The 18,793-nt window shown below is 42.1% G+C and overlaps 24 non-coding genes across 24 annotated transcripts; all 24 read right to left on the reverse strand.

Moving 5' to 3' along the window:
* Positions 1 to 665: 665 nt before the first annotated feature.
* TRNAE-UUC (transfer RNA glutamic acid (anticodon UUC)) lies at positions 666 to 737 on the reverse strand. The gene has a single exon. It is a non-coding gene; the product is annotated as a tRNA-Glu (tRNA).
* A 490-nt stretch (positions 738 to 1,227) lies between these two features.
* Positions 1,228 to 1,313, reverse strand: TRNAY-GUA (transfer RNA tyrosine (anticodon GUA)). The gene is given in 2 exon segments: positions 1,228 to 1,263; positions 1,277 to 1,313. It is a non-coding gene; the product is annotated as a tRNA-Tyr (tRNA).
* A 158-nt stretch (positions 1,314 to 1,471) lies between these two features.
* On the reverse strand, positions 1,472 to 1,543 carry TRNAG-UCC (transfer RNA glycine (anticodon UCC)). The gene has a single exon. It is a non-coding gene; the product is annotated as a tRNA-Gly (tRNA).
* Positions 1,544 to 3,113: 1,570 nt separating this feature from the next.
* On the reverse strand, positions 3,114 to 3,185 carry TRNAE-UUC (transfer RNA glutamic acid (anticodon UUC)). The gene has a single exon. It is a non-coding gene; the product is annotated as a tRNA-Glu (tRNA).
* Positions 3,186 to 3,675: 490 nt separating this feature from the next.
* Positions 3,676 to 3,761, reverse strand: TRNAY-GUA (transfer RNA tyrosine (anticodon GUA)). Its single transcript is given in 2 exon segments — positions 3,676 to 3,711; positions 3,725 to 3,761. It is a non-coding gene; the product is annotated as a tRNA-Tyr (tRNA).
* Positions 3,762 to 3,918: 157 nt separating this feature from the next.
* Positions 3,919 to 3,990, reverse strand: TRNAG-UCC (transfer RNA glycine (anticodon UCC)). Its single transcript has one exon. It is a non-coding gene; the product is annotated as a tRNA-Gly (tRNA).
* Positions 3,991 to 5,560: 1,570 nt separating this feature from the next.
* Positions 5,561 to 5,632, reverse strand: TRNAE-UUC (transfer RNA glutamic acid (anticodon UUC)). Its single transcript has one exon. It is a non-coding gene; the product is annotated as a tRNA-Glu (tRNA).
* A 490-nt stretch (positions 5,633 to 6,122) lies between these two features.
* On the reverse strand, positions 6,123 to 6,208 carry TRNAY-GUA (transfer RNA tyrosine (anticodon GUA)). The gene is given in 2 exon segments: positions 6,123 to 6,158; positions 6,172 to 6,208. It is a non-coding gene; the product is annotated as a tRNA-Tyr (tRNA).
* A 157-nt stretch (positions 6,209 to 6,365) lies between these two features.
* Positions 6,366 to 6,437, reverse strand: TRNAG-UCC (transfer RNA glycine (anticodon UCC)). Its single transcript has one exon. It is a non-coding gene; the product is annotated as a tRNA-Gly (tRNA).
* A 1,570-nt stretch (positions 6,438 to 8,007) lies between these two features.
* On the reverse strand, positions 8,008 to 8,079 carry TRNAE-UUC (transfer RNA glutamic acid (anticodon UUC)). The gene has a single exon. It is a non-coding gene; the product is annotated as a tRNA-Glu (tRNA).
* A 490-nt stretch (positions 8,080 to 8,569) lies between these two features.
* TRNAY-GUA (transfer RNA tyrosine (anticodon GUA)) lies at positions 8,570 to 8,655 on the reverse strand. Its single transcript is given in 2 exon segments — positions 8,570 to 8,605; positions 8,619 to 8,655. It is a non-coding gene; the product is annotated as a tRNA-Tyr (tRNA).
* A 157-nt stretch (positions 8,656 to 8,812) lies between these two features.
* Positions 8,813 to 8,884, reverse strand: TRNAG-UCC (transfer RNA glycine (anticodon UCC)). The gene has a single exon. It is a non-coding gene; the product is annotated as a tRNA-Gly (tRNA).
* Positions 8,885 to 10,454: 1,570 nt separating this feature from the next.
* Positions 10,455 to 10,526, reverse strand: TRNAE-UUC (transfer RNA glutamic acid (anticodon UUC)). The gene has a single exon. It is a non-coding gene; the product is annotated as a tRNA-Glu (tRNA).
* A 490-nt stretch (positions 10,527 to 11,016) lies between these two features.
* On the reverse strand, positions 11,017 to 11,102 carry TRNAY-GUA (transfer RNA tyrosine (anticodon GUA)). The gene is given in 2 exon segments: positions 11,017 to 11,052; positions 11,066 to 11,102. It is a non-coding gene; the product is annotated as a tRNA-Tyr (tRNA).
* A 157-nt stretch (positions 11,103 to 11,259) lies between these two features.
* Positions 11,260 to 11,331, reverse strand: TRNAG-UCC (transfer RNA glycine (anticodon UCC)). Its single transcript has one exon. It is a non-coding gene; the product is annotated as a tRNA-Gly (tRNA).
* A 1,570-nt stretch (positions 11,332 to 12,901) lies between these two features.
* Positions 12,902 to 12,973, reverse strand: TRNAE-UUC (transfer RNA glutamic acid (anticodon UUC)). The gene has a single exon. It is a non-coding gene; the product is annotated as a tRNA-Glu (tRNA).
* Positions 12,974 to 13,463: 490 nt separating this feature from the next.
* On the reverse strand, positions 13,464 to 13,549 carry TRNAY-GUA (transfer RNA tyrosine (anticodon GUA)). The gene is given in 2 exon segments: positions 13,464 to 13,499; positions 13,513 to 13,549. It is a non-coding gene; the product is annotated as a tRNA-Tyr (tRNA).
* A 157-nt stretch (positions 13,550 to 13,706) lies between these two features.
* On the reverse strand, positions 13,707 to 13,778 carry TRNAG-UCC (transfer RNA glycine (anticodon UCC)). The gene has a single exon. It is a non-coding gene; the product is annotated as a tRNA-Gly (tRNA).
* Positions 13,779 to 15,349: 1,571 nt separating this feature from the next.
* Positions 15,350 to 15,421, reverse strand: TRNAE-UUC (transfer RNA glutamic acid (anticodon UUC)). The gene has a single exon. It is a non-coding gene; the product is annotated as a tRNA-Glu (tRNA).
* A 490-nt stretch (positions 15,422 to 15,911) lies between these two features.
* Positions 15,912 to 15,997, reverse strand: TRNAY-GUA (transfer RNA tyrosine (anticodon GUA)). Its single transcript is given in 2 exon segments — positions 15,912 to 15,947; positions 15,961 to 15,997. It is a non-coding gene; the product is annotated as a tRNA-Tyr (tRNA).
* A 157-nt stretch (positions 15,998 to 16,154) lies between these two features.
* TRNAG-UCC (transfer RNA glycine (anticodon UCC)) lies at positions 16,155 to 16,226 on the reverse strand. The gene has a single exon. It is a non-coding gene; the product is annotated as a tRNA-Gly (tRNA).
* A 1,570-nt stretch (positions 16,227 to 17,796) lies between these two features.
* Positions 17,797 to 17,868, reverse strand: TRNAE-UUC (transfer RNA glutamic acid (anticodon UUC)). The gene has a single exon. It is a non-coding gene; the product is annotated as a tRNA-Glu (tRNA).
* Positions 17,869 to 18,358: 490 nt separating this feature from the next.
* Positions 18,359 to 18,444, reverse strand: TRNAY-GUA (transfer RNA tyrosine (anticodon GUA)). The gene is given in 2 exon segments: positions 18,359 to 18,394; positions 18,408 to 18,444. It is a non-coding gene; the product is annotated as a tRNA-Tyr (tRNA).
* A 157-nt stretch (positions 18,445 to 18,601) lies between these two features.
* Positions 18,602 to 18,673, reverse strand: TRNAG-UCC (transfer RNA glycine (anticodon UCC)). Its single transcript has one exon. It is a non-coding gene; the product is annotated as a tRNA-Gly (tRNA).
* Positions 18,674 to 18,793: the final 120 nt, after the last annotated feature.

The raw sequence follows: 18,793 nt of genomic DNA on the forward strand, positions 1-18,793 counted from the left end.
TCATGGTGATGGGGCTGCCCTGAGAACAAGAGCAGTATGATCAGGTTTTACCATAAGTTTGTCCGGTGTAATTCACTTTTCCCGCAGTGACAGTTTCTTTTACATAAATAGAATTTTCTGAAGGGACAAATTATACATATTACATATAAAACATATACACTTTATGAAAGGATGTGGACACCCCTCCTAATTATTGAGTTTAGGTATTTCAGCCACATCCATTGCTAACAGGTGTATAAAATCAAGCACATAGTCGACCATCTTCCTAGACAGACATTGGCATTATGTCTCCCTTTTCCTCTTCATCTATCTTTGTTCTCTTTATCTCCCAACCCTTTCTCTTTACCTCTCCCTGTGTGTCCACTTTTTCTTTACCGCTACCTTTTGTCACTTCCTCTCCCTTTTCTTTAATCTATCCTCCTTTTCTTTAATCTCTCCATTTTCATTTTCTTTCCTCCTGTTGCATTTTATATAATCTCTCTAATCTATTTCTCCCCTTTCTGATGTTCCTTGACCAGCCCAAAGAGGTAAGGAATTTGGACCAGTATTTTGAGGTGGCTCTTCAGGTAAGATGAGCCCTGTAGATGTTGGGGAATATGATTAATGCCATTTGATTTGACCAACTAGCAAACGGATAGCAACATAGGGTTCCAATAAAAACTAGCTTCCCATACCGGGAGTCGAACCCGGGCCGCCTGGGTGAAAACCAGGAATCCTAACCGCTAGACCATATGGGATATGTGTCTACACCCTGTTCACACCACATGGGATGGTGTATGTGACGGAGCATCCACAGATCCTAAAGGAGGTTAACCTTTTTCTTTTAAAATACAGTTGTAATGCCTGTCAGTCCGCGGCTGCAGTTGATGAGTTCCTGTTCCAATGATCTTTGTGATATGCGTCAGAGTTTTATTTTCCCTGCAATCCCAGGTGATACACTACAGAGAGATTCCTCCTCCGTACACGAGATAGGGCAGAACTCAAATTATAAAACCCCTCCCCACCTGGTGACCCTCTGTCATTGAAAACAGCATTCCTGATTGCCATTACCTCCACTAGGCGCATCACTGAACTATAGGCATTGTCTACGGCAGAGCCTTTTCTTTGGATCTTCCCAGATAAAGTGGTCCTTTTGCTGCCCACGGAATTCGCACCTAAAGTCCACTCTTCACTCTGTAGGATCAACCTACCATTTTTTTACCCATCTCACAAAAATAAAAAAAGCATTCCTTCGAGCCGGAATCGAACCAGCGACCTAAGGATGTCTGATCGTTTTCTACAGTCCTCCGCTCTACCAGCTGAGCTATCGAAGGTCGTGTTTCTAGGTGCTGTCCATGCTGATTGTACCTGGAGCAGCCCCTCCCCCACCAACATGGTATGCATTGTGTTACAAGCTACATCAAGTGGAAGGGTTAACTGCAAACGGCTTGAAACTTACTGAATAAACTCGGATGTGTAAGAAAAAAAAAGCTGCGTTGGCCGGGAATCGAACCCGGGTCAACTGCTTGGAAGGCAGCTATGCTCACCACTATACCACCAACGCCATATGGAAAGATAGGCTTTTACACTAGAGATGGGAAGGTCTGGGAAAAAAAAACCCAGAAAAAAACATGAGAAAAAAATGACATTTTCTTCCCGTTTTTTTCCAAAGCCGTTTTTTGTTTGTGGGAAATGATGTCATGTAGATGTTATTGTGTCATTTTGCAGCCTTTAGCAGAATTTAGTTTTATGTGGAATATGGAATGTTTCATCAGAACATTTAGAAATCTCGCGGACCTTCAGGAAATGTTAAAAATTGTCATCTTCTGCCTTTGGTCAGATCCTCTGCTCTGGCCTGGCCTCTTTCTACACATAGGTTTCTGTAGCGTAGCGGTTATAACGTTTGCCTCACATGAGGAAGGTCCCTGGTTCGAAACCGGGTAGAAACACTTCTTTTCATTCTTCCCATTTAAAATACAGAGCCGATGACTTCATCAACAAAGAGGGCAATCTGCTCCTCAGTTTTGTACCAGAAGGTGGTGCTGTTTCCCTAGGTCTTGGCCTAATCAAGAAAAAGGTGGTCAATCTACTGATGTCTTTCTTTCAGGTAAATGACTGGTGCTTCACATACTTTTTGCTTTGTTGCATTAGTGTATTCCTTTGTTTTTCTTGTTTGTAATTTGGATTTTGAGACGATTTTTCCATGATATGTTTGAACCTGATGCAGTACTCACTATAACTATAAAATGAAATACCTGGTTATTATATTGTGGTGCTATCAAAACTATACATACAATGTAATGTTGTTATAAATACACCTGTTTTGTGATTCGTACGGATAGTTACCTGTAAGTTGTCGGTGGCCAGACTGGGGATAAGTAAGCAGCACTGGAAGTTTCAGGAATTCCACCCTTCCTCCAGCAATCATCAGATATAGAAGATATAATACTTGATCCCTTTAAGCCCATCTCATGGTGATGGGGCTGCCCTGAGAACAAGAGCAGTATGATCAGGTTTTACCATAAGTTTGTCCGGTGTAATTCACTTTTCCCGCAGTGACAGTTTCTTTTACATAAATAGAATTTTCTGAAGGGACAAATTATACATATTACATATAAAACATATACACTTTCTGAAAGGATGTGGACACCCCTCCTAATTATTGAGTTTAGGTATTTCAGCCACATCCATTGCTAACAGGTGTATAAAATCAAGCACATAGTCGACCATCTTCCTAGACAGACATTGGCATTATGTCTCCCTTTTCCTCTTCATCTATCTTTGTTCTCTTTATCTCCCAACCCTTTCTCTTTACCTCTCCCTGTGTGTCCACTTTTTCTTTACCGCTACCTTTTGTCACTTCCTCTCCCTTTTCTTTAATCTATCCTCCTTTTCTTTAATCTCTCCATTTTCATTTTCTTTCCTCCTGTTGCATTTTATATAATCTCTCTAATCGATTTCTCCCCTTTCTGATGTTCCTTGACCAGCCCAAAGAGGTAAGGAATTTGGACCAGTATTTTGAGGTGGCTCTTCAGGTAAGATGAGCCCTGTAGATGTTGGGGAATATGATTAATGCCATTTGATTTGACCAACTAGCAAACGGATAGCAACATAGGGTTCCAATAAAAACTAGCTTCCCATACCGGGAGTCGAACCCGGGCCGCCTGAGTGAAAACCAGGAATCCTAACCGCTAGACCATATGGGATACGTGTCTACACCCTGCTCACACCACATGGGATGGTGTATGTGACGGAGCATCCACAGATCCTATAGGAGGTTAGCCCTTTTCTTTTAAAATACAGTTGTAATGCCTGTCAGTCCGCGGCTGCAGTTGATGAGTTCCTGTTCCAATGATCTTTTTGATATGCGTCAGAGTTTTATTTTCCCTGCAATCCCAGGTGATACACTACAGAGAGATTCCTCCTCCGTACACGAGATAGGGCAGAACTCAAATTATAAAACCCCTCCCCACCTGGTGACCCTCTGTCATTGAAAACAGCATTCCTGATTGCCATTACCTCCACTAGGCGCATCACTGAACTATAGGCATTGTCTACGGCAGAGCCTTTTCTTTGGATCTTCCCAGATAAAGTGGTCCTTTTGCTGCCCACGGAATTCGCACCTAAAGTCCACTCTTCACTCTGTAGGATCAACCTACCATTTTTTTACCCATCTCACAAAAATAAAAAAAGCATTCCTTCGAGCCGGAATCGAACCAGCGACCTAAGGATGTCTGATCGTTTTCTACAGTCCTCCGCTCTACCAGCTGAGCTATCGAAGGTCGTGTTTCTAGGTGCTGTCCATGCTGATTGTACCTGGAGCAGCCCCTCCCCCACCAACATGGTATGCATTGTGTTACAAGCTACATCAAGTGGAAGGGTTAACTGCAAACGGCTTGAAACTTACTGAATAAACTCGGATGTGTAAGAAAAAAAAGTTGCGTTGGCCGGGAATCGAACCCGGGTCAACTGCTTGGAAGGCAGCTATGCTCACCACTATACCACCAACGCCATATGGAAAGATAGGCTTTTACACTGGAGATGGGAAGGTCTGGGAAAAAAAAACCCAGAAAAAAACATGAGAAAAAAATGACATTTTCTTCCCGTTTTTTTCCAAAGCCGTTTTTTGTTTGTGGGAAATGATGTCATGTAGATGTTATTGTGTCATTTTGCAGCCTTTAGCAGAATTTAGTTTTATGTGGAATATGGAATGTTTCATCAGAACATTTAGAAATCTCGCGGACCTTCAGGAAATGTTAAAAATTGTCATCTTCTGCCTTTGGTCAGATCCTCTGCTCTGGCCTGGCCTCTTTCTACACATAGGTTTCTGTAGCGTAGCGGTTATAACGTTTGCCTCACATGAGGAAGGTCCCCGGTTCGAAACCGGGTAGAAACACTTCTTTTCATTCTTCCCATTTAAAATACAGAGCCGATGACTTCATCAACAAAGAGGGCAATCTGCTCCTCAGTTTTGTACCAGAAGGTGGTGCTGTTTCCCTAGGTCTTGGCCTAATCAAGAAAAAGGTGGTCAATCTACTGATGTCTTTCTTTCAGGTAAATGACTGGTGCTTCACATACTTTTTGCTTTGTTGCATTAGTGTATTCCTTTGTTTTTCTTGTTTGTAATTTGGATTTTGAGACGATTTTTCCATGATATGTTTGAACCTGATGCAGTACTCACTATAACTATAAAATGAAATACCTGGTCAGTATATTGTGGTGCTATCAAAACTATACATACAATGTAATGTTGTTATAAATACACCTGTTTTGTGATTCGTACGGATAGTTACCTGTAAGTTGTCGGTGGCCAGACTGGGGATAAGTAAGCAGCACTGGAAGTTTCAGGAATTCCACCCTTCCTCCAGCAATCATCAGATATAGAAGATATAATACTTGATCCCTTTAAGCCCATCTCATGGTGATGGGGCTGCCCTGAGAACAAGAGCAGTATGATCAGGTTTTACCATAAGTTTGTCCGGTGTAATTCACTTTTCCCGCAGTGACAGTTTCTTTTACATAAATAGAATTTTCTGAAGGGACAAATTATACATATTACATATAAAACATATACACTTTATGAAAGGATGTGGACACCCCTCCTAATTATTGAGTTTAGGTATTTCAGCCACATCCATTGCTAACAGGTGTATAAAATCAAGCACATAGTCGACCATCTTCCTAGACAGACATTGGCATTATGTCTCCCTTTTCCTCTTCATCTATCTTTGTTCTCTTTATCTCCCAACCCTTTCTCTTTACCTCTCCCTGTGTGTCCACTTTTTCTTTACCGCTACCTTTTGTCACTTCCTCTCCCTTTTCTTTAATCTATCCTCCTTTTCTTTAATCTCTCCATTTTCATTTTCTTTCCTCCTGTTGCATTTTATATAATCTCTCTAATCTATTTCTCCCCTTTCTGATGTTCCTTGACCAGCCCAAAGAGGTAAGGAATTTGGACCAGTATTTTGAGGTGGCTCTTCAGGTAAGATGAGCCCTGTAGATGTTGGGGAATATGATTAATGCCATTTGATTTGACCAACTAGCAAACGGATAGCAACATAGGGTTCCAATAAAAACTAGCTTCCCATACCGGGAGTCGAACCCGGGCCGCCTGGGTGAAAACCAGGAATCCTAACCGCTAGACCATATGGGATACGTGTCTACGCCCTGCTCACACCACATGGGATGGTGTATGTGACGGAGCATCCACAGATCCTATAGGAGGTTAGCCCTTTTCTTTTAAAATACAGTTGTAATGCCTGTCAGTCCGCGGCTGCAGTTGATGAGTTCCTGTTCCAATGATCTTTTTGATATGCGTCAGAGTTTTATTTTCCCTGCAATCCCAGGTGATACACTACAGAGAGATTCCTCCTCCGTACACGAGATAGGGCAGAACTCAAATTATAAAACCCCTCCCCACCTGGTGACCCTCTGTCATTGAAAACAGCATTCCTGATTGCCATTACCTCCACTAGGCGCATCACTGAACTATAGGCATTGTCTACGGCAGAGCCTTTTCTTTGGATCTTCCCAGATAAAGTGGTCCTTTTGCTGCCCACGGAATTCGCACCTAAAGTCCACTCTTCACTCTGTAGGATCAACCTACCATTTTTTTACCCATCTCACAAAAATAAAAAAAGCATTCCTTCGAGCCGGAATCGAACCAGCGACCTAAGGATGTCTGATCGTTTTCTACAGTCCTCCGCTCTACCAGCTGAGCTATCGAAGGTCGTGTTTCTAGGTGCTGTCCATGCTGATTGTACCTGGAGCAGCCCCTCCCCCACCAACATGGTATGCATTGTGTTACAAGCTACATCAAGTGGAAGGGTTAACTGCAAACGGCTTGAAACTTACTGAATAAACTCGGATGTGTAAGAAAAAAAAGTTGCGTTGGCCGGGAATCGAACCCGGGTCAACTGCTTGGAAGGCAGCTATGCTCACCACTATACCACCAACGCCATATGGAAAGATAGGCTTTTACACTGGAGATGGGAAGGTCTGGGAAAAAAAAACCCAGAAAAAAACATGAGAAAAAAATGACATTTTCTTCCCGTTTTTTTCCAAAGCCGTTTTTTGTTTGTGGGAAATGATGTCATGTAGATGTTATTGTGTCATTTTGCAGCCTTTAGCAGAATTTAGTTTTATGTGGAATATGGAATGTTTCATCAGAACATTTAGAAATCTCGCGGACCTTCAGGAAATGTTAAAAATTGTCATCTTCTGCCTTTGGTCAGATCCTCTGCTCTGGCCTGGCCTCTTTCTACACATAGGTTTCTGTAGCGTAGCGGTTATAACGTTTGCCTCACATGAGGAAGGTCCCCGGTTCGAAACCGGGTAGAAACACTTCTTTTCATTCTTCCCATTTAAAATACAGAGCCGATGACTTCATCAACAAAGAGGGCAATCTGCTCCTCAGTTTTGTACCAGAAGGTGGTGCTGTTTCCCTAGGTCTTGGCCTAATCAAGAAAAAGGTGGTCAATCTACTGATGTCTTTCTTTCAGGTAAATGACTGGTGCTTCACATACTTTTTGCTTTGTTGCATTAGTGTATTCCTTTGTTTTTCTTGTTTGTAATTTGGATTTTGAGACGATTTTTCCATGATATGTTTGAACCTGATGCAGTACTCACTATAACTATAAAATGAAATACCTGGTCAGTATATTGTGGTGCTATCAAAACTATACATACAATGTAATGTTGTTATAAATACACCTGTTTTGTGATTCGTACGGATAGTTACCTGTAAGTTGTCGGTGGCCAGACTGGGGATAAGTAAGCAGCACTGGAAGTTTCAGGAATTCCACCCTTCCTCCAGCAATCATCAGATATAGAAGATATAATACTTGATCCCTTTAAGCCCATCTCATGGTGATGGGGCTGCCCTGAGAACAAGAGCAGTATGATCAGGTTTTACCATAAGTTTGTCCGGTGTAATTCACTTTTCCCGCAGTGACAGTTTCTTTTACATAAATAGAATTTTCTGAAGGGACAAATTATACATATTACATATAAAACATATACACTTTATGAAAGGATGTGGACACCCCTCCTAATTATTGAGTTTAGGTATTTCAGCCACATCCATTGCTAACAGGTGTATAAAATCAAGCACATAGTCGACCATCTTCCTAGACAGACATTGGCATTATGTCTCCCTTTTCCTCTTCATCTATCTTTGTTCTCTTTATCTCCCAACCCTTTCTCTTTACCTCTCCCTGTGTGTCCACTTTTTCTTTACCGCTACCTTTTGTCACTTCCTCTCCCTTTTCTTTAATCTATCCTCCTTTTCTTTAATCTCTCCATTTTCATTTTCTTTCCTCCTGTTGCATTTTATATAATCTCTCTAATCTATTTCTCCCCTTTCTGATGTTCCTTGACCAGCCCAAAGAGGTAAGGAATTTGGACCAGTATTTTGAGGTGGCTCTTCAGGTAAGATGAGCCCTGTAGATGTTGGGGAATATGATTAATGCCATTTGATTTGACCAACTAGCAAACGGATAGCAACATAGGGTTCCAATAAAAACTAGCTTCCCATACCGGGAGTCGAACCCGGGCCGCCTGGGTGAAAACCAGGAATCCTAACCGCTAGACCATATGGGATACGTGTCTACGCCCTGCTCACACCACATGGGATGGTGTATGTGACGGAGCATCCACAGATCCTATAGGAGGTTAGCCCTTTTCTTTTAAAATACAGTTGTAATGCCTGTCAGTCCGCGGCTGCAGTTGATGAGTTCCTGTTCCAATGATCTTTTTGATATGCGTCAGAGTTTTATTTTCCCTGCAATCCCAGGTGATACACTACAGAGAGATTCCTCCTCCGTACACGAGATAGGGCAGAACTCAAATTATAAAACCCCTCCCCACCTGGTGACCCTCTGTCATTGAAAACAGCATTCCTGATTGCCATTACCTCCACTAGGCGCATCACTGAACTATAGGCATTGTCTACGGCAGAGCCTTTTCTTTGGATCTTCCCAGATAAAGTGGTCCTTTTGCTGCCCACGGAATTCGCACCTAAAGTCCACTCTTCACTCTGTAGGATCAACCTACCATTTTTTTACCCATCTCACAAAAATAAAAAAAGCATTCCTTCGAGCCGGAATCGAACCAGCGACCTAAGGATGTCTGATCGTTTTCTACAGTCCTCCGCTCTACCAGCTGAGCTATCGAAGGTCGTGTTTCTAGGTGCTGTCCATGCTGATTGTACCTGGAGCAGCCCCTCCCCCACCAACATGGTATGCATTGTGTTACAAGCTACATCAAGTGGAAGGGTTAACTGCAAACGGCTTGAAACTTACTGAATAAACTCGGATGTGTAAGAAAAAAAAGTTGCGTTGGCCGGGAATCGAACCCGGGTCAACTGCTTGGAAGGCAGCTATGCTCACCACTATACCACCAACGCCATATGGAAAGATAGGCTTTTACACTGGAGATGGGAAGGTCTGGGAAAAAAAAACCCAGAAAAAAACATGAGAAAAAAATGACATTTTCTTCCCGTTTTTTTCCAAAGCCGTTTTTTGTTTGTGGGAAATGATGTCATGTAGATGTTATTGTGTCATTTTGCAGCCTTTAGCAGAATTTAGTTTTATGTGGAATATGGAATGTTTCATCAGAACATTTAGAAATCTCGCGGACCTTCAGGAAATGTTAAAAATTGTCATCTTCTGCCTTTGGTCAGATCCTCTGCTCTGGCCTGGCCTCTTTCTACACATAGGTTTCTGTAGCGTAGCGGTTATAACGTTTGCCTCACATGAGGAAGGTCCCCGGTTCGAAACCGGGTAGAAACACTTCTTTTCATTCTTCCCATTTAAAATACAGAGCCGATGACTTCATCAACAAAGAGGGCAATCTGCTCCTCAGTTTTGTACCAGAAGGTGGTGCTGTTTCCCTAGGTCTTGGCCTAATCAAGAAAAAGGTGGTCAATCTACTGATGTCTTTCTTTCAGGTAAATGACTGGTGCTTCACATACTTTTTGCTTTGTTGCATTAGTGTATTCCTTTGTTTTTCTTGTTTGTAATTTGGATTTTGAGACGATTTTTCCATGATATGTTTGAACCTGATGCAGTACTCACTATAACTATAAAATGAAATACCTGGTCAGTATATTGTGGTGCTATCAAAACTATACATACAATGTAATGTTGTTATAAATACACCTGTTTTGTGATTCGTACGGATAGTTACCTGTAAGTTGTCGGTGGCCAGACTGGGGATAAGTAAGCAGCACTGGAAGTTTCAGGAATTCCACCCTTCCTCCAGCAATCATCAGATATAGAAGATATAATACTTGATCCCTTTAAGCCCATCTCATGGTGATGGGGCTGCCCTGAGAACAAGAGCAGTATGATCAGGTTTTACCATAAGTTTGTCCGGTGTAATTCACTTTTCCCGCAGTGACAGTTTCTTTTACATAAATAGAATTTTCTGAAGGGACAAATTATACATATTACATATAAAACATATACACTTTATGAAAGGATGTGGACACCCCTCCTAATTATTGAGTTTAGGTATTTCAGCCACATCCATTGCTAACAGGTGTATAAAATCAAGCACATAGTCGACCATCTTCCTAGACAGACATTGGCATTATGTCTCCCTTTTCCTCTTCATCTATCTTTGTTCTCTTTATCTCCCAACCCTTTCTCTTTACCTCTCCCTGTGTGTCCACTTTTTCTTTACCGCTACCTTTTGTCACTTCCTCTCCCTTTTCTTTAATCTATCCTCCTTTTCTTTAATCTCTCCATTTTCATTTTCTTTCCTCCTGTTGCATTTTATATAATCTCTCTAATCTATTTCTCCCCTTTCTGATGTTCCTTGACCAGCCCAAAGAGGTAAGGAATTTGGACCAGTATTTTGAGGTGGCTCTTCAGGTAAGATGAGCCCTGTAGATGTTGGGGAATATGATTAATGCCATTTGATTTGACCAACTAGCAAACGGATAGCAACATAGGGTTCCAATAAAAACTAGCTTCCCATACCGGGAGTCGAACCCGGGCCGCCTGGGTGAAAACCAGGAATCCTAACCGCTAGACCATATGGGATACGTGTCTACGCCCTGCTCACACCACATGGGATGGTGTATGTGACGGAGCATCCACAGATCCTATAGGAGGTTAGCCCTTTTCTTTTAAAATACAGTTGTAATGCCTGTCAGTCCGCGGCTGCAGTTGATGAGTTCCTGTTCCAATGATCTTTTTGATATGCGTCAGAGTTTTATTTTCCCTGCAATCCCAGGTGATACACTACAGAGAGATTCCTCCTCCGTACACGAGATAGGGCAGAACTCAAATTATAAAACCCCTCCCCACCTGGTGACCCTCTGTCATTGAAAACAGCATTCCTGATTGCCATTACCTCCACTAGGCGCATCACTGAACTATAGGCATTGTCTACGGCAGAGCCTTTTCTTTGGATCTTCCCAGATAAAGTGGTCCTTTTGCTGCCCACGGGATTCGCACCTAAAGTCCACTCTTCACTCTGTAGGATCAACCTACCATTTTTTTACCCATCTCACAAAAATAAAAAAAGCATTCCTTCGAGCCGGAATCGAACCAGCGACCTAAGGATGTCTGATCGTTTTCTACAGTCCTCCGCTCTACCAGCTGAGCTATCGAAGGTCGTGTTTCTAGGTGCTGTCCATGCTGATTGTACCTGGAGCAGCCCCTCCCCCACCAACATGGTATGCATTGTGTTACAAGCTACATCAAGTGGAAGGGTTAACTGCAAACGGCTTGAAACTTACTGAATAAACTCGGATGTGTAAGAAAAAAAAGCTGCGTTGGCCGGGAATCGAACCCGGGTCAACTGCTTGGAAGGCAGCTATGCTCACCACTATACCACCAACGCCATATGGAAAGATAGGCTTTTACACTAGAGATGGGAAGGTCTGGGAAAAAAAAACCCAGAAAAAAACATGAGAAAAAAATGACATTTTCTTCCCGTTTTTTTCCAAAGCCGTTTTTTGTTTGTGGGAAATGATGTCATGTAGATGTTATTGTGTCATTTTGCAGCCTTTAGCAGAATTTAGTTTTATGTGGAATATGGAATGTTTCATCAGAACATTTAGAAATCTCGCGGACCTTCAGGAAATGTTAAAAATTGTCATCTTCTGCCTTTGGTCAGATCCTCTGCTCTGGCCTGGCCTCTTTCTACACATAGGTTTCTGTAGCGTAGCGGTTATAACGTTTGCCTCACATGAGGAAGGTCCCTGGTTCGAAACCGGGTAGAAACACTTCTTTTCATTCTTCCCATTTAAAATACAGAGCCGATGACTTCATCAACAAAGAGGGCAATCTGCTCCTCAGTTTTGTACCAGAAGGTGGTGCTGTTTCCCTAGGTCTTGGCCTAATCAAGAAAAAGGTGGTCAATCTACTGATGTCTTTCTTTCAGGTAAATGACTGGTGCTTCACATACTTTTTGCTTTGTTGCATTAGTGTATTCCTTTGTTTTTCTTGTTTGTAATTTGGATTTTGAGACGATTTTTCCATGATATGTTTGAACCTGATGCAGTACTCACTATAACTATAAAATGAAATACCTGGTTATTATATTGTGGTGCTATCAAAACTATACATACAATGTAATGTTGTTATAAATACACCTGTTTTGTGATTCGTACGGATAGTTACCTGTAAGTTGTCGGTGGCCAGACTGGGGATAAGTAAGCAGCACTGGAAGTTTCAGGAATTCCACCCTTCCTCCAGCAATCATCAGATATAGAAGATATAATACTTGATCCCTTTAAGCCCATCTCATGGTGATGGGGCTGCCCTGAGAACAAGAGCAGTATGATCAGGTTTTACCATAAGTTTGTCCGGTGTAATTCACTTTTCCCGCAGTGACAGTTTCTTTTACATAAATAGAATTTTCTGAAGGGACAAATTATACATATTACATATAAAACATATACACTTTATGAAAGGATGTGGACACCCCTCCTAATTATTGAGTTTAGGTATTTCAGCCACATCCATTGCTAACAGGTGTATAAAATCAAGCACATAGTCGACCATCTTCCTAGACAGACATTGGCATTATGTCTCCCTTTTCCTCTTCATCTATCTTTGTTCTCTTTATCTCCCAACCCTTTCTCTTTACCTCTCCCTGTGTGTCCACTTTTTCTTTACCGCTACCTTTTGTCACTTCCTCTCCCTTTTCTTTAATCTATCCTCCTTTTCTTTAATCTCTCCATTTTCATTTTCTTTCCTCCTGTTGCATTTTATATAATCTCTCTAATCGATTTCTCCCCTTTCTGATGTTCCTTGACCAGCCCAAAGAGGTAAGGAATTTGGACCAGTATTTTGAGGTGGCTCTTCAGGTAAGATGAGCCCTGTAGATGTTGGGGAATATGATTAATGCCATTTGATTTGACCAACTAGCAAACGGATAGCAACATAGGGTTCCAATAAAAACTAGCTTCCCATACCGGGAGTCGAACCCGGGCCGCCTGGGTGAAAACCAGGAATCCTAACCGCTAGACCATATGGGATACGTGTCTACGCCCTGCTCACACCACATGGGATGGTGTATGTGACGGAGCATCCACAGATCCTATAGGAGGTTAGCCTTTTTCTTTTAAAATACAGTTGTAATGCCTGTCAGTCCGCGGCTGCAGTTGATGAGTTCCTGTTCCAATGATCTTTTTGATATGCGTCAGAGTTTTATTTTCCCTGCAATCCCAGGTGATACACTACAGAGAGATTCCTCCTCCGTACACGAGATAGGGCAGAACTCAAATTATAAAACCCCTCCCCACCTGGTGACCCTCTGTCATTGAAAACAGCATTCCTGATTGCCATTACCTCCACTAGGCGCATCACTGAACTATAGGCATTGTCTACGGCAGAGCCTTTTCTTTGGATCTTCCCAGATAAAGTGGTCCTTTTGCTGCTCACGGAATTCGCACCTAAAGTCCACTCTTCACTCTGTAGGATCAACCTACCATTTTTTTACCCATCTCACAAAAATAAAAAAAGCATTCCTTCGAGCCGGAATCGAACCAGCGACCTAAGGATGTCTGATCGTTTTCTACAGTCCTCCGCTCTACCAGCTGAGCTATCGAAGGTCGTGTTTCTAGGTGCTGTCCATGCTGATTGTACCTGGAGCAGCCCCTCCCCCACCAACATGGTATGCATTGTGTTACAAGCTACATCAAGTGGAAGGGTTAACTGCAAACGGCTTGAAACTTACTGAATAAACTCGGATGTGTAAGAAAAAAAAGTTGCGTTGGCCGGGAATCGAACCCGGGTCAACTGCTTGGAAGGCAGCTATGCTCACCACTATACCACCAACGCCATATGGAAAGATAGGCTTTTACACTAGAGATGGGAAGGTCTGGGAAAAAAAAAGCCCAGAAAAAAACATGAGAAAAAAATAACATTTTCTTCCCGTTTTTTTCCAAAGCCGTTTTTTGTTTGTGGGAAATGATGTCATGTAGATGTTATTGTGTCATTTTGCAGCCTTTAGCAGAATTTAGTTTTATGTGGAATATGGAATGTTTCATCAGAACATTTAGAAATCTCGCGGACCTTCAGGAAATGTTAAAAATTGTCATCTTCTGCCTTTGGTCAGATCCTCTGCTCTGGCCTGGCCTCTTTCTACACATAGGTTTCTGTAGCGTAGCGGTTATAACGTTTGCCTCACATGAGGAAGGTCCCCGGTTCGAAACCGGGTAGAAACACTTCTTTTCATTCTTCCCATTTAAAATACAGAGCCGATGACTTCATCAACAAAGAGGGCAATCTGCTCCTCAGTTTTGTACCAGAAGGTGGTGCTGTTTCCCTAGGTCTTGGCCTAATCAAGAAAAAGGTGGTCAATCTACTGATGTCTTTCTTTCAGGTAAATGACTGGTGCTTCACATACTTTTTGCTTTGTTGCATTAGTGTATTCCTTTGTTTTTCTTGTTTGTAATTTGGATTTTGAGACGATTTTTCCATGATATGTTTGAACCTGATGCAGTACTCACTATAACTATAAAATGAAATACCTGGTCATTATATTGTGGTGCTATCAAAACTATACATACAATGTAATGTTGTTATAAATACACCTGTTTTGTGATTCGTACGGATAGTTACCTGTAAGTTGTCGGTGGCCAGACTGGGGATAAGTAAGCAGCACTGGAAGTTTCAGGAATTCCACCCTTCCTCCAGCAATCATCAGATATAGAAGATATAATACTTGATCCCTTTAAGCCCATCTCATGGTGATGGGGCTGCCCTGAGAACAAGAGCAGTATGATCAGGTTTTACCATAAGTTTGTCCGGTGTAATTCACTTTTCCCGCAGTGACAGTTTCTTTTACATAAATAGAATTTTCTGAAGGGACAAATTATACATATTACATATAAAACATATACACTTTATGAAAGGATGTGGACACCCCTCCTAATTATTGAGTTTAGGTATTTCAGCCACATCCATTGCTAACAGGTGTATAAAATCAAGCACATAGTCGACCATCTTCCTAGACAGACATTGGCATTATGTCTCCCTTTTCCTCTTCATCTATCTTTGTTCTCTTTATCTCCCAACCCTTTCTCTTTACCTCTCCCTGTGTGTCCACTTTTTCTTTACCGCTACCTTTTGTCACTTCCTCTCCCTTTTCTTTAATCTATCCTCCTTTTCTCTAATCTCTCCATTTTCATTTTCTTTCCTCCTGTTGCATTTTATATAATCTCTCTAATCGATTTCTCCCCTTTCTGATGTTCCTTGACCAGCCCAAAGAGGTAAGGAATTTGGACCAGTATTTTGAGGTGGCTCTTCAGGTAAGATGAGCCCTGTAGATGTTGGGGAATATGATTAATGCCATTTGATTTGACCAACTAGCAAACGGATAGCAACATAGGGTTCCAATAAAAACTAGCTTCCCATACCGGGAGTCGAACCCGGGCCGCCTGGGTGAAAACCAGGAATCCTAACCGCTAGACCATATGGGATACGTGTCTACACCCTGCTCACACCACATGGGATGGTGTATGTGACGGAGCATCCACAGATCCTATAGGATGTTAACCTTTTTCTTTTAAAATACAGTTGTAATGCCTGTCAGTCCGCGGCTGCAGTTGATGAGTTCCTGTTCCAATGATCTTTTTGATATGCGTCAGAGTTTTATTTTCCCTGCAATCCCAGGTGATACACTACAGAGAGATTCCTCCTCCGTACACGAGATAGGGCAGAACTCAAATTATAAAACCCCTCCCCACCTGGTGACCCTCTGTCATTGAAAACAGCATTCCTGATTGCCATTACCTCCACTAGGCGCATCACTGAACTATAGGCATTGTCTACGGCAGAGCCTTTTCTTTGGATCTTCCCAGATAAAGTGGTCCTTTTGCTGCCCACGGAATTCGCACCTAAAGTCCACTCTTCACTCTGTAGGATCAACCTACCATTTTTTTACCCATCTCACAAAAATAAAAAAAGCATTCCTTCGAGCCGGAATCGAACCAGCGACCTAAGGATGTCTGATCGTTTTCTACAGTCCTCCGCTCTACCAGCTGAGCTATCGAAGGTCGTGTTTCTAGGTGCTGTCCATGCTGATTGTACCTGGAGCAGCCCCTCCCCCACCAACATGGTATGCATTGTGTTACAAGCTACATCAAGTGGAAGGGTTAACTGCAAACGGCTTGAAACTTACTGAATAAACTCGGATGTGTAAGAAAAAAAAGTTGCGTTGGCCGGGAATCGAACCCGGGTCAACTGCTTGGAAGGCAGCTATGCTCACCACTATACCACCAACGCCATATGGAAAGATAGGCTTTTACACTGGAGATGGGAAGGTCTGGGAAAAAAAAACCCAGAAAAAAACATGAGAAAAAAATGACATTTTCTTCCCGTTTTTTTCCAAAGCCGTTTTTTGTTTGTGGGAAATGATGTCATGTAGATGTTATTGTGTCATTTTGCAGCCTTTAGCAGAATTTAGTTTTATGTGGAATATGGAATGTTTCATCAGAACATTTAGAAATCTCGCGGACCTTCAGGAAATGTTAAAAATTGTCATCTTCTGCCTTTGGTCAGATCCTCTGCTCTGGCCTGGCCTCTTTCTACACATAGGTTTCTGTAGCGTAGCGGTTATAACGTTTGCCTCACATGAGGAAGGTCCCCGGTTCGAAACCGGGTAGAAACACTTCTTTTCATTCTTCCCATTTAAAATACAGAGCCGATGACTTCATCAACAAAGAGGGCAATCTGCTCCTCAGTTTTGTACCAGAAGGTGGTGCTGTTTCCCTAGGTCTTGGCCTAATCAAGAAAAAGGTGGTCAATCTACTGATGTCTTTCTTTCAGGTAAATGACTGGTGCTTCACATACTTTTTGCTTTGTTGCATTAGTGTATTCCTTTGTTTTTCTTGTTTGTAATTTGGATTTTGAGACGATTTTTCCATGATATGTTTGAACCTGATGCAGTACTCACTATAACTATAAAATGAAATACCTGGTCAGTATATTGTGGTGCTATCAAAACTATACATACAATGTAATGTTGTTATAAATACACCTGTTTTGTGATTCGTACGGATAGTTACCTGTAAGTTGTCGGTGGCCAGACTGGGGATAAGTAAGCAGCACTGGAAGTTTCAGGAATTCCACCCTTCCTCCAGCAATCATCAGATATAGAAGATATAATACTTGATCCCTTTAAGCCCATCTCATGGTGATGGGGCTGCCCTGAGAACAAGAGCAGTATGATCAGGTTTTACCATAAGTTTGTCCGGTGTAATTCACTTTTCCCGCAGTGACAGTTTCTTTTACATAAATAGAATTTTCTGAAGGGACAAATTATACATATTACATATAAAACATATACACTTTATGAAAGGATGTGGACACCCCTCCTAATTATTGAGTTTAGGTATTTCAGCCACATCCATTGCTAACAGGTGTATAAAATCAAGCACATAGTCGACCATCTTCCTAGACAGACATTGGCATTATGTCTCCCTTTTCCTCTTCATCTATCTTTGTTCTCTTTATCTCCCAACCCTTTCTCTTTACCTCTCCCTGTGTGTCCACTTTTTCTTTACCGCTACCTTTTGTCACTTCCTCTCCCTTTTCTTTAATCTATCCTCCTTTTCTTTAATCTCTCCATTTTCATTTTCTTTCCTCCTGTTGCATTTTATATAATCTCTCTAATCTATTTCTCCCCTTTCTGATGTTCCTTGACCAGCCCAAAGAGGTAAGGAATTTGGACCAGTATTTTGAGGTGGCTCTTCAGGTAAGATGAGCCCTGTAGATGTTGGGGAATATGATTAATGCCATTTGATTTGACCAACTAGCAAACGGATAGCAACATAGGGTTCCAATAAAAACTAGCTTCCCATACCGGGAGTCGAACCCGGGCCGCCTGGGTGAAAACCAGGAATCCTAACCGCTAGACCATATGGGATACGTGTCTACGCCCTGCTCACACCACATGGGATGGTGTATGTGACGGAGCATCCACAGATCCTATAGGAGGTTAGCCCTTTTCTTTTAAAATACAGTTGTAATGCCTGTCAGTCCGCGGCTGCAGTTGATGAGTTCCTGTTCCAATGATCTTTTTGATATGCGTCAGAGTTTTATTTTCCCTGCAATCCCAGGTGATACACTACAGAGAGATTCCTCCTCCGTACACGAGATAGGGCAGAACTCAAATTATAAAACCCCTCCCCACCTGGTGACCCTCTGTCATTGAAAACAGCATTCCTGATTGCCATTACCTCCACTAGGCGCATCACTGAACTATAGGCATTGTCTACGGCAGAGCCTTTTCTTTGGATCTTCCCAGATAAAGTGGTCCTTTTGCTGCCCACGGAATTCGCACCTAAAGTCCACTCTTCACTCTGTAGGATCAACCTACCATTTTTTTACCCATCTCACAAAAATAAAAAAAGCATTCCTTCGAGCCGGAATCGAACCAGCGACCTAAGGATGTCTGATCGTTTTCTACAGTCCTCCGCTCTACCAGCTGAGCTATCGAAGGTCGTGTTTCTAGGTGCTGTCCATGCTGATTGTACCTGGAGCAGCCCCTCCCCCACCAACATGGTATGCATTGTGTTACAAGCTACATCAAGTGGAAGGGTTAACTGCAAACGGCTTGAAACTTACTGAATAAACTCGGATGTGTAAGAAAAAAAAGTTGCGTTGGCCGGGAATCGAACCCGGGTCAACTGCTTGGAAGGCAGCTATGCTCACCACTATACCACCAACGCCATATGGAAAGATAGGCTTTTACACTGGAGATGGGAAGGTCTGGGAAAAAAAAACCCAGAAAAAAACATGAGAAAAAAATGACATTTTCTTCCCGTTTTTTTCCAAAGCCGTTTTTTGTT

This window comes from Spea bombifrons, chromosome 3 (assembly GCF_027358695.1).
Source record: "Spea bombifrons isolate aSpeBom1 chromosome 3, aSpeBom1.2.pri, whole genome shotgun sequence".
Lineage (NCBI taxonomy): Eukaryota > Metazoa > Chordata > Amphibia > Anura > Pelobatidae > Spea > Spea bombifrons.